The sequence below is a fragment of the Bos taurus genome, chromosome 7 (assembly GCF_002263795.3).
Source record: "Bos taurus isolate L1 Dominette 01449 registration number 42190680 breed Hereford chromosome 7, ARS-UCD2.0, whole genome shotgun sequence".
NCBI classification, from domain to species: Eukaryota; Metazoa; Chordata; class Mammalia; order Artiodactyla; family Bovidae; genus Bos; species Bos taurus.
The window spans coordinates 36,593,289-36,607,034 of record NC_037334.1 but is presented as its reverse complement, the minus strand read 5'-3'; the positions used below and the strand labels follow the sequence as shown (position 1 = coordinate 36,607,034).

At 37.5% G+C, this 13,746-nt stretch overlaps 1 long non-coding RNA gene across 1 annotated transcript in view; it reads left to right on the top strand.

Moving 5' to 3' along the window:
- The window catches only part of LOC132345831 (uncharacterized), a 603,367-nt gene that overhangs the window by 102,208 nt on the left and 487,413 nt on the right, over positions 1 to 13,746 (top strand). The gene's annotated exons all lie outside the window — the stretch shown is intronic.

Here is a 13,746-nt window from a genome sequence, read left to right as displayed (position 1 = left end):
TTCCTTCAAGGTGACAGTGCCAACTTTGTAAATGTTATGGAAAATATCTACATCTCCTAGTTATTTCCCATGATCTAAAGTATAAATTTGCTGCAATTCAGATATTTCCGGATGACTCATATCAGCATACTTTGGTTTTAATGAGAATTTTTTTTTTTTTTGACTCCAAGTAGAGAAGTCAAAGTTACAATAGCTGAATAAGATAAAGGGAGCTTGTGTTGCTGAGTACACTGTGAGCAGTCAACACACTAGGCCAGAACTCTGTGTTTCTCTCACACTAAGAAACTGAAAGTGGGGTATAAATCAGCAGTCTTAATGTTTTGCTCCACTGTGCGTAGATGGTTTCTCTAACTGCAGCCATTCCGTCTACAGTCCAGTTAACACAATCAGGGGAAACAAGACCACAGTGTACCCCTTTCTTTCATGGTGACCCCAGAAATTGCACTCACTGCTTCTGTGTTATTACCACTTCCAACCTGTTGGCCAAACCTTGGTCACATGGCAACCCTGGGCTCTAAAGAAATTGGACAAGGTCGTCTTTTTCTTTTTCACATTTCAAACATTTTAATCATCTTTTCAGCCTTTACTCTATACACTCACGTGTTTCTATTCACTCACATGTCCTCTTCAGCCCTTCTGTTACTGAGTCCAGGTTCACTTTGCTCGCTGCACAATAGGTCAGTGAATCTGAGAGATGAGGTGTTGAGGCAAAGAAAAGGATTCAGAAAGCAGCTGACCAAGAACATGGGAGGCTAGCACCTCAAAATAATCGTCTTCTCAGGGTCTGGATGCCAGGTTGTTTATAGATCAGAAATGGTGAGGTGAGGGAGGTGAGGAAACCAAGCGAAAAAACCATTAGTCTTGCAAACATCTCCTAGAATGGCAAGCCTCAGGCAGGGGATGTGTTCATTTCTTCCTTCCTGCCATTTACAGGTGGACAAGGCTCTGAACAAAGGCACTTGACTTTAACAGTCAGGCAGAGGCAGGCCATTGTGTATGATTATAATAACAAAAGCAATGAAAAGCAAGTGAAAGAGACAATTCCAACATGGAGTCAGAATTGCCTTCTTCTCTGCAACATTTCCTTTAGGGTAAATCAGGCCCATGTTTTAGATTCATGCCATGTTTTTGTAATTGCTTTTTATAACTTCTACTATTTACACAGTCAACATCTTTCTATGTCATTAACATTCTGTTACCACATTTAAAGGATTGCTAGTTGTCCACTGAACTGAATTTCCATAGTTTGTATAAAAATCATTTTCCATGTTGAAGTTTTTTCCAATTTTTCAATATTATAAACAATATGCAATGATTGTTCCCATAGCTAAATCTTTGCCCCATATCCATGGTTATTTCTTTAGACCCAAGTTCTAGAATTTGAGTGTCTGGGTATAAAGGAGTATATACTCTTGAGGTTAAGACATGTTTTTTTATTGGAATTGTTGTTGTTTTTTTTTATTGGAATGGTCATATGTCTGCTAAAGTTTTGAGATGCTATTATTAAAGGAGAAAGAAGAGAATGATATTAATCTCTGCCATATGAGCCAGAGATACATGAATTAAAACACACACATACACCTACATGAATTAAAACACAGTCCTCCAAAATACTCAGACAGGGCTATGTATCTTTAAGTTGTATTGGATCCGCTTGGTATATATCTGGTCAGTTAAGCGCAAATCTTGGTAAAAGTACTTTTAAAATCATTTTCCAAGGTTTAGTTCAGTCACTCAGTCGTGTCCAACTCTTTGTGATCCCATGGACTGCAGCACACCAGGCTTCCCTGTTTCATCACTAACTCCCAGAGCTTACTCAAATTCATGTCCATCGAGTCAGTGATGCCATCCAATCATCTCATCCTCTGTCGTCCCCTTCTCCTCCCTCTTTCAATTTTTCCCAGCATCAGGCTCTTTGCCAATGAGTTGGTTCTTTGCATCAGGTGGCCAAAGTATTGGAGTTTCAGCATCAGTTCTTCCAACAAATATTTAGGACTGATCTCCTTTAGGATGGACTGGTTGGATCTCCTTGCAGTCCAAGGGACTCTCAAGAGTCTTCTGCAATACCACAGTTCAAAAGCATCCATTCTTTGGCGCTCAGCTTTCTTTATAGTCCAATTCCCACATCCATACCAAGGTTATCAGTTTGATAAGTATGATAAGTTTTATAAGGTTATCAGTTTGATAAGGATGATTTTTAAGTCAAAATAAAGATTAACTTTTAAAGAAAGCAACAAAGAGAATTTATTGATGGCAAACAGAAAAAAAAACCTATTATTACCAAGTTTTTTTTTTTAATCAAAATATTTTTTAAAATTTTATAGTATCTTGCAGACCTTGGAGTTTATAGTCAGTTAATTCCTATGTTTGACTTCCAGACTTTATAAACTTTAAATTCTTTGCTTAAAGATTCAGCTTTGTAGTCTATTTACCATCACCTAGCTCTCTTTTCCACAATGAAATTTTGGTAAAATGCCAATTGCTTCTACATTAAGATGTTTGCTCAACTCTTAGGTAATATCCATGCTAACTTCATTAATTAAAATGCGTTTATATAATTTGTAGCACCTACAAATGTTAGTTTGTTTCTGCTTAATTTTCTTAATTAATGATGTGTATAAGAGACTAAAAAGTTGAGATGCAAATTAACATATATTTAACAGAGCAAGCTTATCTATTAAATGAGTAAGTTTCCTGATTCTTGTATTGTTGCTGTTCATTTTAATAGCAGTTCTATAAGTAGAAAGTGAAGAATAAAGTTTAAAAGGTCATATATTTGTCTACTGGTTCTGAAACAAGTTGACAGCATTAAATTTCCCATGCAAACAAATTGTTTTTCTTTAAGGGAGATTGCTCAGAGGGTGTGGCATGGATTATTTTTCTGTCTAACTTTTTCATTTGGATTTTGGCAAAGAAACTTCTGTGAGTTCAGCATTTGACATATCTCCTGCATTTTTATAGCCTCTGATCCAGCACTAGATGTAATAGTGTTAGAAGATATTTGTCTTGATTTCCAAAGGTACTGCCTGGATCTTGGTAAAATAACCTTAAATTGAAAAAAAGTTAACAAGTCATAGAAAGGACTATGAAATAGCTAGGAGATATATACAAAAAGATGCTTAGAAGGTTTTCCAAGCAGATTCTAGATATGGATTGAACTATTCCACTACAGTTGTGTTGATATTGGCTATTTGTCCCATTCCTTTCACGGGAATTCTTTATAATGTATTCATAGGTTCGGTTCTTTTATACTTGAGCTTGTACAAAGGTTTCCTTCTGGGAGATATATATATTTATATATATATACTCCAGTACTCTTGCCTGGAAAATCCCATGGGCGGAGAAGCCTGGTAGGCTGCAGTCCATGGTGTCGCTAAGAGTCGGGCACACGACTGAGCAACTTCACTTTCACTTTTCCCTTTCATGCACTGGAGAAGGAAATGGCAACCCACTCCAGTGTTCTTGCCTGGAGAATCCCAGGGACGGGGGAGCCTGGTGGGCTGCCATCTGTTGGGTTGCACAGAGTCGAACATGACTGAAGTGACTTAGCAGCAGCATATATATATTTTTTAATTTGATTGCCATCTTCTGCTCAGGATTTTTCCAGCATGCTCAGTTTTAATCTCATAGCCAAGTGTGTTGTTCTACTCAGGTTAGTTGATATTATAGATATTATAATGGTATAATCTTCTTGAATCTGTCAAAGGAATAAATCAATGTCATAAAATATATAATATGTAGCGTAAGAAAAATGCGTTCACTCCCAACCTTTTGAAAGGTACTAAAAAGCTAGGTCCAGAGGTAATTCATAGCACCCTTAAAAATTGACAGAAGGAGAGAGAGCAACCAGGGCTATATTCACCCTGACTGATCTCAAATGGATTTACCTGATTTCAGCTAATTGATTGTGAACAACAGAGTATGAGTGAGGCAGTGAGCAAAAAGAATCTTATCAGTTGTAACTGTTCTAAGCAAGGAAATGTAATTTCCTGATTGCAGAGAAGGAGCCTGTGTAAATCTTGATTTTATATCCCTGCTAATGAAATATGTTCTAGTAATCTAAGTGCTGTTATCCTGTTACCCTGGTCTTGGCCACAATGCAGTGCTTCTATGTTTTAGAAGTCAATGTGTGTTAAGAACATCAATTTGTTTTCAGAAAGTTAAACTTTGCTAACTTCTGTTGTGTTCTGTGTTGAAAATATTTGAGTTAGTAAGCTCTTCTGTTTTAAGAGTGTAAACTTCTTCAGGTTTAATGGAAAGGAGTAGGACTAGGGGATTGGCTCAATTGGCCACTGTATTAAGGAACAAAAATGATAAAGATTCAAAAAGGAATTGAGTTGGTATTCAAGTGATCAATCACAGGGCATTATATAATAGAGTGGAGATATGTACCCACCATGGTTAAGGTCTAGTTTGCCAAATTTTATCTGTGTTACAATTGAAAATTACTCGATCTCCCCATGTCTTGTTTTTTTTCTTTATAAATTATTTCTAATATTAACCTTTTTATTGAATTATTAAGAAGACAAAGTGAGATTGTAAACACAAGGGTGCCTCACAGTATTTACTGAGCAAATGTTAATGTTGCCAAGCATGGTGCTTGGTATAGATTGTGAGTACAAATGGTGTTATATGTTTTTGTTCCTACAATTTAGTCTTTCTAACCAGCATAATAAGCTATCAGATCAGATCAGTTGACCAGTCGTGTCTGACTCTTTGCAACCCCATGAATCGCAGTGTGCCAGGCCTCCCTGTCCATCACCAGCTCCTGGAGTTCACTGAGACTCATGTCCATCGAGTCAGTGATGCCATCCAGCCATCTCATCCTCTGTCGTCCCCTTCTCCTCCTGTCCCCAATCCATCCCAGCATCAGAGTCTTTTCCAATGAGTCAACTCTTTGCATGAGGTGGCCAAAGTACTGGAGTTTCAGCTTTAGCATCATTCCCTCCAAAGAAATCCCAGGGCTGATCTCCTTCAGAATGGACTGGTTGGATCTCCTTGCAGTCCAAGGGACTCTCAAGAGTCTTCTCCAACACCACAGTTCAAAAGCATCAATTCTTCGGCACTCAGCCTTATTCACAGTCCAACTCTCAAATCCATACATGACCACAGGAAAAACCATAGCCTTGACTAGACGAACCTTTGTTGGCAAAGTAATGTCTCTGCTTTTGAATATGCTATCTAGGTTGGTCATAACTTTCCTTCCAAGGAGTAAGCATCTTTTAATTTCATGGCTGCATTCACCATCTGTAGTGATTTTGGAGCCCGGAAAAATAAAGTCTGACACTGTTTCCACTGTTTCCCCATCTATTTCCCATAACTAAGCATAATCAGCTATTTGAAACGCAAACCTGGTTGTTTTCTTTACATATCAGGAATAATAAATGTTGAAAGGTTTTCTGAGAAATTGGGAAAATGTGGTTGCTACTTCTGATATGATGTACCAAAATTTGAAGATTTAAGATTCCAAGATTCTGGAGTCTAAGGAGCCACAGTTGTGCTGCTCTTCATCAAGGCATCATAATGTTGTCAGGTGTTTGGTCTAGGCTTGTAATATGGGATTCTACAAAGCCACTTAATCTAGTATCAAATGGTTTACAATCGCTACATACTCCTATAAAGAAAAGTCCCTGCTTTGGCTATTTGCCAAAGTAAACATTGTTTGCATTCATGATATATTTGCTTACTCATAACTTACCATGTACATAATATATACTGTTTCTGTTTCCCTGAGAGCAACATGAAATATTTTAGAGGGCAATAAAAAATGCATTTTGCTGTATCTTTTTCTTTTCTGCTTACTCCCATTTTAACATAGTACTAAACATTTTGTCCCCTACAGTGACTTCAGAATTCCTGTAGTTTTAACTAGTTGCAGCATTGATTTAAGTATCATTCTAAGTTTATTGTGCTTGCTTTTTTCATTAGATTTTATTGTTTCTTTCATCTCCTATCCTCTCTTGTATTTCCGTCACACCCTCTGTAGCCTGGAGAGATGTACCATAATAATTTATATATCTGTGTGTTTTATTTTCTTAAATGATACTGCAGTGTAGATTTTATTCTTTTACTATTTTTTCCTACTTAGCTATTTTGTTGAAATGTATTCATGTTAGCAATAGTAACAAACATATCTGTGTCTTTGCTTCCTGCTGCTCTGTAGTATTGCGTATTATACACATCCACCTCATTTGACTTATCCAGTTCCCAGATTTGAACATCTAGGTTACCCCTGATGCCGTACTATCATAGCAGCTCTGAAGCAAAAGCATTCACTCATCACCACTTATGGAACTGTGAGCATTTCTCTGAAGTACCCACTCAGAGGTGGAATAATTGGACAGAGGCTATATATAAGCATAATTGACCTACCTTCTACCAAATTGCTCCCTAATACAATTTTATCAGTTTGTATTCTCAACAGGAATACATTAAGGTTCCCACTAAAAATTCTTTTTATTTTTCTTTTAAGAAATTTATGTCATTTATGGGAAAAGGGAAGACTTTGCCAGTTTAATTTTAGAATTGTATTTAAAAGGAGTGGATATGGTCCTGACAATATTAGTGTAAGCTTTTTGTGTCTTCTGACAGATTATACATTAGATATTAGCATGTGCTCAAAATATAAAAGCATTGAAACAACAGTGAATCTGTGGCCAAGTATTCAAATAAATACTTTTCTTTAATTTGTCTTTGAAAATCCACAAGTCCTAGAGTTATATCATCATACAATAATAGTATATTTTAAGGAGACATTTAAAAATAACTAACCCAAATATATCTCTGCAACTTCTTAAGCATTTCCAAGAATGGTGGTGTTTTGTAATTGAAACCACACTCTATTGTGAGTTCACAAGGTAATTGGCAGAGTGGGGGCAGGGGGGTTCATGTCCTCTTGCTTATTTATTTAAAAATCATTAATATTTTGCTTTTGTATGCAGGTGTAATTATAATGTTGCCTGAGTAAGATTTTTGTTTTTGATTCATTTTTGTATTGGAGGTTCAGAATCTGAAATGCCCTGAGAGAATTACAAATGACATCAAGTTAGAGAACATGACCTAAGTGAAAACATATGATGCGTCTAGCTACTGTTGGATTTACATACTTTCTTTAATTTCCCCCTTGTGTGATTTCTGGACTTTGTGTGACTCCTTTATTAACTTCTTCCTAACCCCTAAAATCTAACTCCCTCCCTAGCGTGCTTCAGAGATTGCTTTCTAAGACCAGCCATGTTATTGCCAAACATGAATGCCTTTTCTTCAGTCATCCAATTTTTAAAAACTCTTCTTTTGATGTACTTATATTGTCTTTCATTTTGAAACTTGTTTCACTTAACTTTTTGATCCTTTAGCAGTTCTGGCTCTCCCTCCTTCCTCTCCATCATCTCTCCATTTGCTCTGCTTGTTCTGCTTTTCCTGTGTCCTACTTCTCTTGTCGTCTAACATCAGGCATTATCAGAGCATAGTTTCTGGTCCTCTGTCTGCTATGTAAAACTCTGGATTTAGATTCTAAGGTCTAGTTACACAAGTGCAGGGAAGTGCAGGCAGGTGGGAGTGGACTTCGTTTCCCCTCTTGATACTTGTCTAGGGTCTTAGACATCAAAAATCACTTTATTTCAAAAGCAAAACAATTCTGCTCTACCCAAGACTCATCATAGTGTTTCTTCTAACTGATGTTAATTTCTGAGCGACATAGATTAATGCTGCTAGACTGGGGTACATCCAGAAGAAAAGGCCTAGAATGATGAAGGGCCTGGGATTTATTGGATGAGACTAAAGAAGTAAGGAATATTTACCTTTGGAACAGGAGACCAAAGATGCTTGATAATTCACTTCAAATATCTATATACATGACCAGTATGGAGAACAGAAGACTTTTGAGGTGATCCAAGTGACAGTGGTAATGCAAATAGATAGAATTTTTAAAAGGAAGTATTTGAATAAAGTACCAAATAATAATAATTAGCCTCTGTAAATCTACTATAAAACATACTCCTCTGTAAAAACAGAAAATATTTTGTATCATTAAAGTTGGGAGAAAAATCATGTCTCATGGATACTGTTATTGAATACATCCATGAGTTAGATTACTTCTGGATCCTTAGGTGTTCTCAAAGCTCCTCTCAGTTTCCCCTGCTTCTTTCAGTGCTGTGCCCATTTCTCTATTCAACTAATTTCAAATATAAAAATCATTTTAAACGAATCTATTTTTGCCTACCTCTTAAATTAATTCAAAAATACTTACTAATTCCCCAAATGGCTTTCACAGATTGCTCTGATACTTTGTTTTTTTTCAGCTTTATTTTTCTAGGTTACTTCAGTAGGCTTCTGTTGGCCCTCTCTGGTCCCAGTCTTTGCTGAATTGATATGCCTGGCCTGCAAGGCAAACATTCTTTACCATTATGCTCAGCATATGGTCCTAGGTAAAAGCTCTGCAAAAAAGTCTGCTCAGCAGATTTTTTTTTTTCGTAACTCAGAACTTCCTATTACCTGACCACACTGTAATAGTTTTATTCCATTTGACCCTCCTTCTGTCCTTGTGTTTAAATTCATTTATTTGCTTTCCTTACCATAACAAATATTCCTCAGGTGCTGGGCCACTGGAACTAACACTTCGGTGCTTCTCATTTCAAGACCCCTACTTCTGCTTCTGGTAGCCCCTGTTTTGAAATACACTCTTCATTTCTCTTTATCCTTTTGAAAGAAAAACAATAGCAACAGATCTCTATAGTACTCAGTGGCAGCTACTGTCTTGCAATAATAGACTAAAATATCTCTTAATTTTTCATGAAAAGCCTTTAGCTAAGAAAATGAAACACAAGTAATTATTCAATTATTTACCCCTAACTCAATGTTGATTCATAAGTTGATGAGCCAAAATTTCAAGTGAGACAAAAATAGAAATATGCCTATTTAAGATGTATTTGTAAATTCACTTACTTGCTAAAAATTACTTGTAAGCCAAAATTTATACCCCGCCACTGCTTTGGTGGTCATTTGTGGGCATGTGCAAAATGGCAAAAATTTGAATGTGATTCACACATTCCTAGTTGAGGTTGAAAAAAGGGATACTCTGCCTTCTTATTTGAGCTCTCTTACTGTCAATAAATATCCTTTTCCTGATCTATGTAGTGTTACGATTTTCACATTTTATGCTTTTGGTGGTGATTTTGTTAAAAAGAGTGCATGCATGGTTCTGAAATGCTAGTGTTCAAGAAAGCTGTGGTGACACTTATGGACAAAATGCGGGTGTTAGACAAACTTTGTGCAATAATAAGTTATACTGCTGTTGCTCCAGATTTCAGTACTAATGAATAAACTATATATAGTAAATAAGATGTCTTTAAACACATACAAAACAAGAGTATGGCCTCCCTGGTAGCTCAGCTGGTAAAGAATCCGCGGCAATGTGGGAGACCTGGGTTCAACCCCTGGGTTGGGAAGATCCCCTGGAGGAAGATATGGCAACTCACACCAGTATTTTTGCCTAGAGAATCCCCATGGACAGAGGATCCTGGAGGGTCACAATCCATGGGGTCTCAAAGAGTTGGACACGACAGAGCGACTAAGCACAGCACATGTAGTGATTAGTTGATAAAAATACTGTGACTAGAGCTTTGCAGGAACCTAACTGTGTATTTCCCCTAAGAACAGTGTTTCAGTATTCACTGATTCATTGTTCACAGTGACTTAGTAGAACATAACTACTGCAAGTAAGAAGAATTGACTGTGTACTCTAACAGGAGTAAAATGTATCATATATATGAAAATAGGTAATCAGAATTCTCCTTTAATTAGTAAAAACGCAGTTTGGAGCAAGGAAATAGAAAGATGTAGACAGAGTTCTTATGTCAGAAAAATGTAAAGTCAAGACATAATTTAGAAAACAGAACCTTCCAAAGATAAGTTAGCAAAAAAAGAATGATGAGGAAGAAGAGAATAAGAAGTAAGAGGAGAAAAAAAAATAAAACTAAGAAAATTCATTCTACTTTAGAGCAATGAAAGATATGGAAAACAGTATACTTATAACAGTTGTATTTAGAGAGAGGAAACCATCTTAAAATGTTTTTCAAGTTACTGTTCCAACTTTTTCCTCACCTCCAAGTGGTTTAGTTCAAAGACTTTTATATTGGTCTCTAACATAATCTGACCCTCCCAACAGCTAGTTTGAGAAATGGGAAAAGGACACAGAGGAGAGTGGGTTTGATGTGGGTGTGCAGGGGCAGACACACTGGGAACTGTGTTGTAGCCACACTTTGCAGGAAAAGAACAAGACACAGGGAGAAGGGGCTGAGAAGGCAGGAAGGGAATGAGCAGTTTGTAAAGCTGCTGTGACAACAGCTTCTTGGCATATGAATTACATTTTTTGGTTGCGTTCTTTTCTAAACCTTCCTACCTACAAGGGTCTAGAATCCGCAGACCATTGTGAGCTTTGCTAATTATAGGATCTGGAGGAAAATGAGAATTTTGTAGTGTTTTATTACGAACTTGAAGTCCTGGAATAGCCACCTGCCTTACTCCCTCCCACTTCTCCCCCTACTGACCCTCTCTTTCAGTCCAACTTTTATCCTATTATATAATTTTGACAATGAAACCATTGGAGTGTAAAGGGACCTCTATAAGGGTGGTCTCTTTTCATAACTGCAGCAGGGTACCCTTGAACTGAAATGGTTTCTACTAAATTATATGTATATGATGTCTGCACTATTTGAAATAAAGGGCCATTATAATTGTGTGGGGCTCTTACTTAAAGAAAGAGAGACTGACATAATAACTTTTTCACTAACAATTATTTTTCATATGGTAGTGTGAATGTGGAAAAAAGGTGTTTTATGTTCAGTGTATCCTAATGTAATAGGAAGAATTAAGAGGGAAAATGCCTTAGGAGTTTGCACTCAAGAGAATATAGGAAAAAATATAAAGGAACTAGTCTAGATTTTTGCTTGTTAAACTTTTTTGGATTTGATAAAGAAACTTCCCTTTAAAACAGCAGGCATCCAGAAGGTGCAGAGCACAAAAAGACCTAGAAATTCCTGCCATCAAATAGAGCCCAGAGGGTATAATTTCAGTGAGGGTTAGACCTGGAGTGTCTGTGGCAGGCGGTGGGTGTTTTCCCTGCTTTAAGCTTTTCACTTTGGGTCCCTTCCCCACTCAGTTTGGGCTTCCCAGGAGGCACTAGTGGTAAAGAATAGCCTGTCAATGCAAGAGTTGTAGGAGATGTGGGTTTGATCCCTGGGTCAGAAAGATCCCCTGAAGGAAGGTAAGGCAACACACTGCATTATTTTTGCCTGGAGAATCCCATGGACAGAGGTGGCTGGCTGGCTACAGTCCACGGGGTCACAAAGGGTCAGGCATGACTAAAATGACATAGCATGCACATATCCACTTGGTTTGCTCTTCTTTCTGGTTTGCTGTATGCCTGAGGCTTTCTAGAAATGGCTTACTCAAGGTCAGAGTCTTCACATGATTGATTCGGTTGATATTTAAAACTTATCTTAGCCAGCCCTGAGACTCCTGTGTTCGTCAGTATTGTGAAGTATTTACGAGCATCTCACGGTTAGTTCACAATTGGTTGGGATTGCAAACGACAATGGCAGATGTAATACAAGTTCTTTTGCTAAGCCAGCCAATAATATGTCACGTGAGAAGAAAGAGGTTTGGCATTGATCGTGATTGATTTTAAAATGACAATTAATTAATATGGACATTAGTGTCTGAACTAAATATTGTGATCTCTATTACCTCCTGAAACCTGAGACAGAGGTACCTGCTTTGCACAGCTCATTTACTCTTGAATTCTCGTGAGCAAACTGATTTTGGTAAAGCAGCATTAATGCACAGATTTGAAGAAATTATTTGAACATGTGTATCTGTTTTCTATTTATATCCTTTAGGAGGTAAAGTTATTGTATGTGATTTTGCTGAAGTAATCAACAGTACATGAGCTGACTGTAGCTAATGATATCACATTGTATATCAAGAACCTTATTGTCATTTTCTTTTCCAGAATTGCTGGCTGAAATCATTCTTCATAGAGGAATTTTTCCTTGGTGACTAATTCACTGGGATTTCTCTCAATTTGGAATTTTGTCTTTATGACCAAAAGCTATTTTCCATATGAATCTAGTTGAGATGTCACTTTTTCCAAACTCATTGCCCTCTCCTGGACAAAGAGTCATTTGATCAGTTCCTAAATATATCCTCCAACAATTGGGTTCTATTAGAAGATGCTGTCATATATTCGGCTCACAAATCTCTGCAGTGTCTCTGAAAATAAGAAAAATATTAGTAAAATATATTAGTAAAATAATTTCTGAATGTACATTCAAATGATATTACAACTTGATCCTCTAGACTGTGACAGGAATATTCTAGATGAATATAGTAAGCATACTTTATTTGATTGTGAGGAACCTGTTACCTATTTAATGATGTTGATTCTGGCTATTACCATATGGCAGTCATAATAATAATAACAGTGATGATGGTAGTGATGATGTTTGCCTAATGCTTATTGAGAACATTCCATATGTGGTTCTTTGCATGAATAGTTTTGTTGAATGTTCATATTAGCCATGAAAGTGAAAGTGAAGTCACTCAGTCGTGTCCAACTCTTTGCGACCCCATGGACTGAAGCCTATCAGGCTCCTCCATTGATGGGATTTTCCAGGCAAGAGTACTGAAGTGGATTGCCATTTCCTTCTCCAGGGGATCTTCCCGACCCAGGAATTGAACCCATGTCTCCTGCATTGCAGGCAGACGCTTTACCGTCTGAGCTACCAGGGAAGACCATATTAGCCATTCTACGCAGTTAAGTTCATGGAGGCTATATAAAATGTCAATGACACAGTGCCTTAGTGTTGGAGCTAGGTTTCTACCCAGTAGGACTGCTTTCAAAGCAGAGTAGTAACCTTTGCACATTAAAAGACATAGGGAATCAAAAAATAAAGGGCCTCCTTGGGCCATTCAAGTAAATTAATGTGACTCTGAAGGGTATGATACGATGGAAAGTAGTATGCCCTCTGGTCAACTAGGTTGTTACTTCTCAAATTGTAACAAGCAGAGAATTATCTAGGGAGCTTGTAAAAATTCAGGTACTGATTCGATAGTTTTGAGATGGGGCCAGGGTTTCTGCCTTTGTAACAGTCTCCCAAATGTGGCATATCAGGTGGTCTAAGGACCACAGTTTGAAAACAAAGAACTTTAAAGCACATTGCCCTGGTTAAATATAGAACAAGGCAGTTGGCCTGCATAGGCCTGGTGGGGATGCTACTAATTGTGTGCAGCCGCTAAGCTAGAGAAGCATACTGTTTCCACTATAAGAGGTCCTTGCAATTCACTCGCTCTCTTAAGATGGACATTGTCAGGTCTTCAAATTATTTACCTAAATGTACTCACTTCATTAATGACCAAACTCTTGAGTACTAATCAAGTGTCCAGGCTTCAAGTCAAATGATTTTCAACTACTGCACTATGAGCCTTTCTTACCCTGGAAGTTGTGATAGTTTTTGGTTGATGCTTGGAAATTACTTAAATCAGATATGTCTTTATGTATTTCTCTTTCTGCTTAAAGTAGACTGCAAGGTATGTTAAGTGTGGGGTATCTGGGCTAATTGGGTTTCCTGTTATTTGGTTCTGACCTTATGGCTTCCTATTCTTAGTTCAGTTCAGTTTAGTCGCTTAGTCGTGTCTGACTCTTTGCGATCCCATGAATCGCAGCACGCCAGGCCTCCCTGTCCATCACCA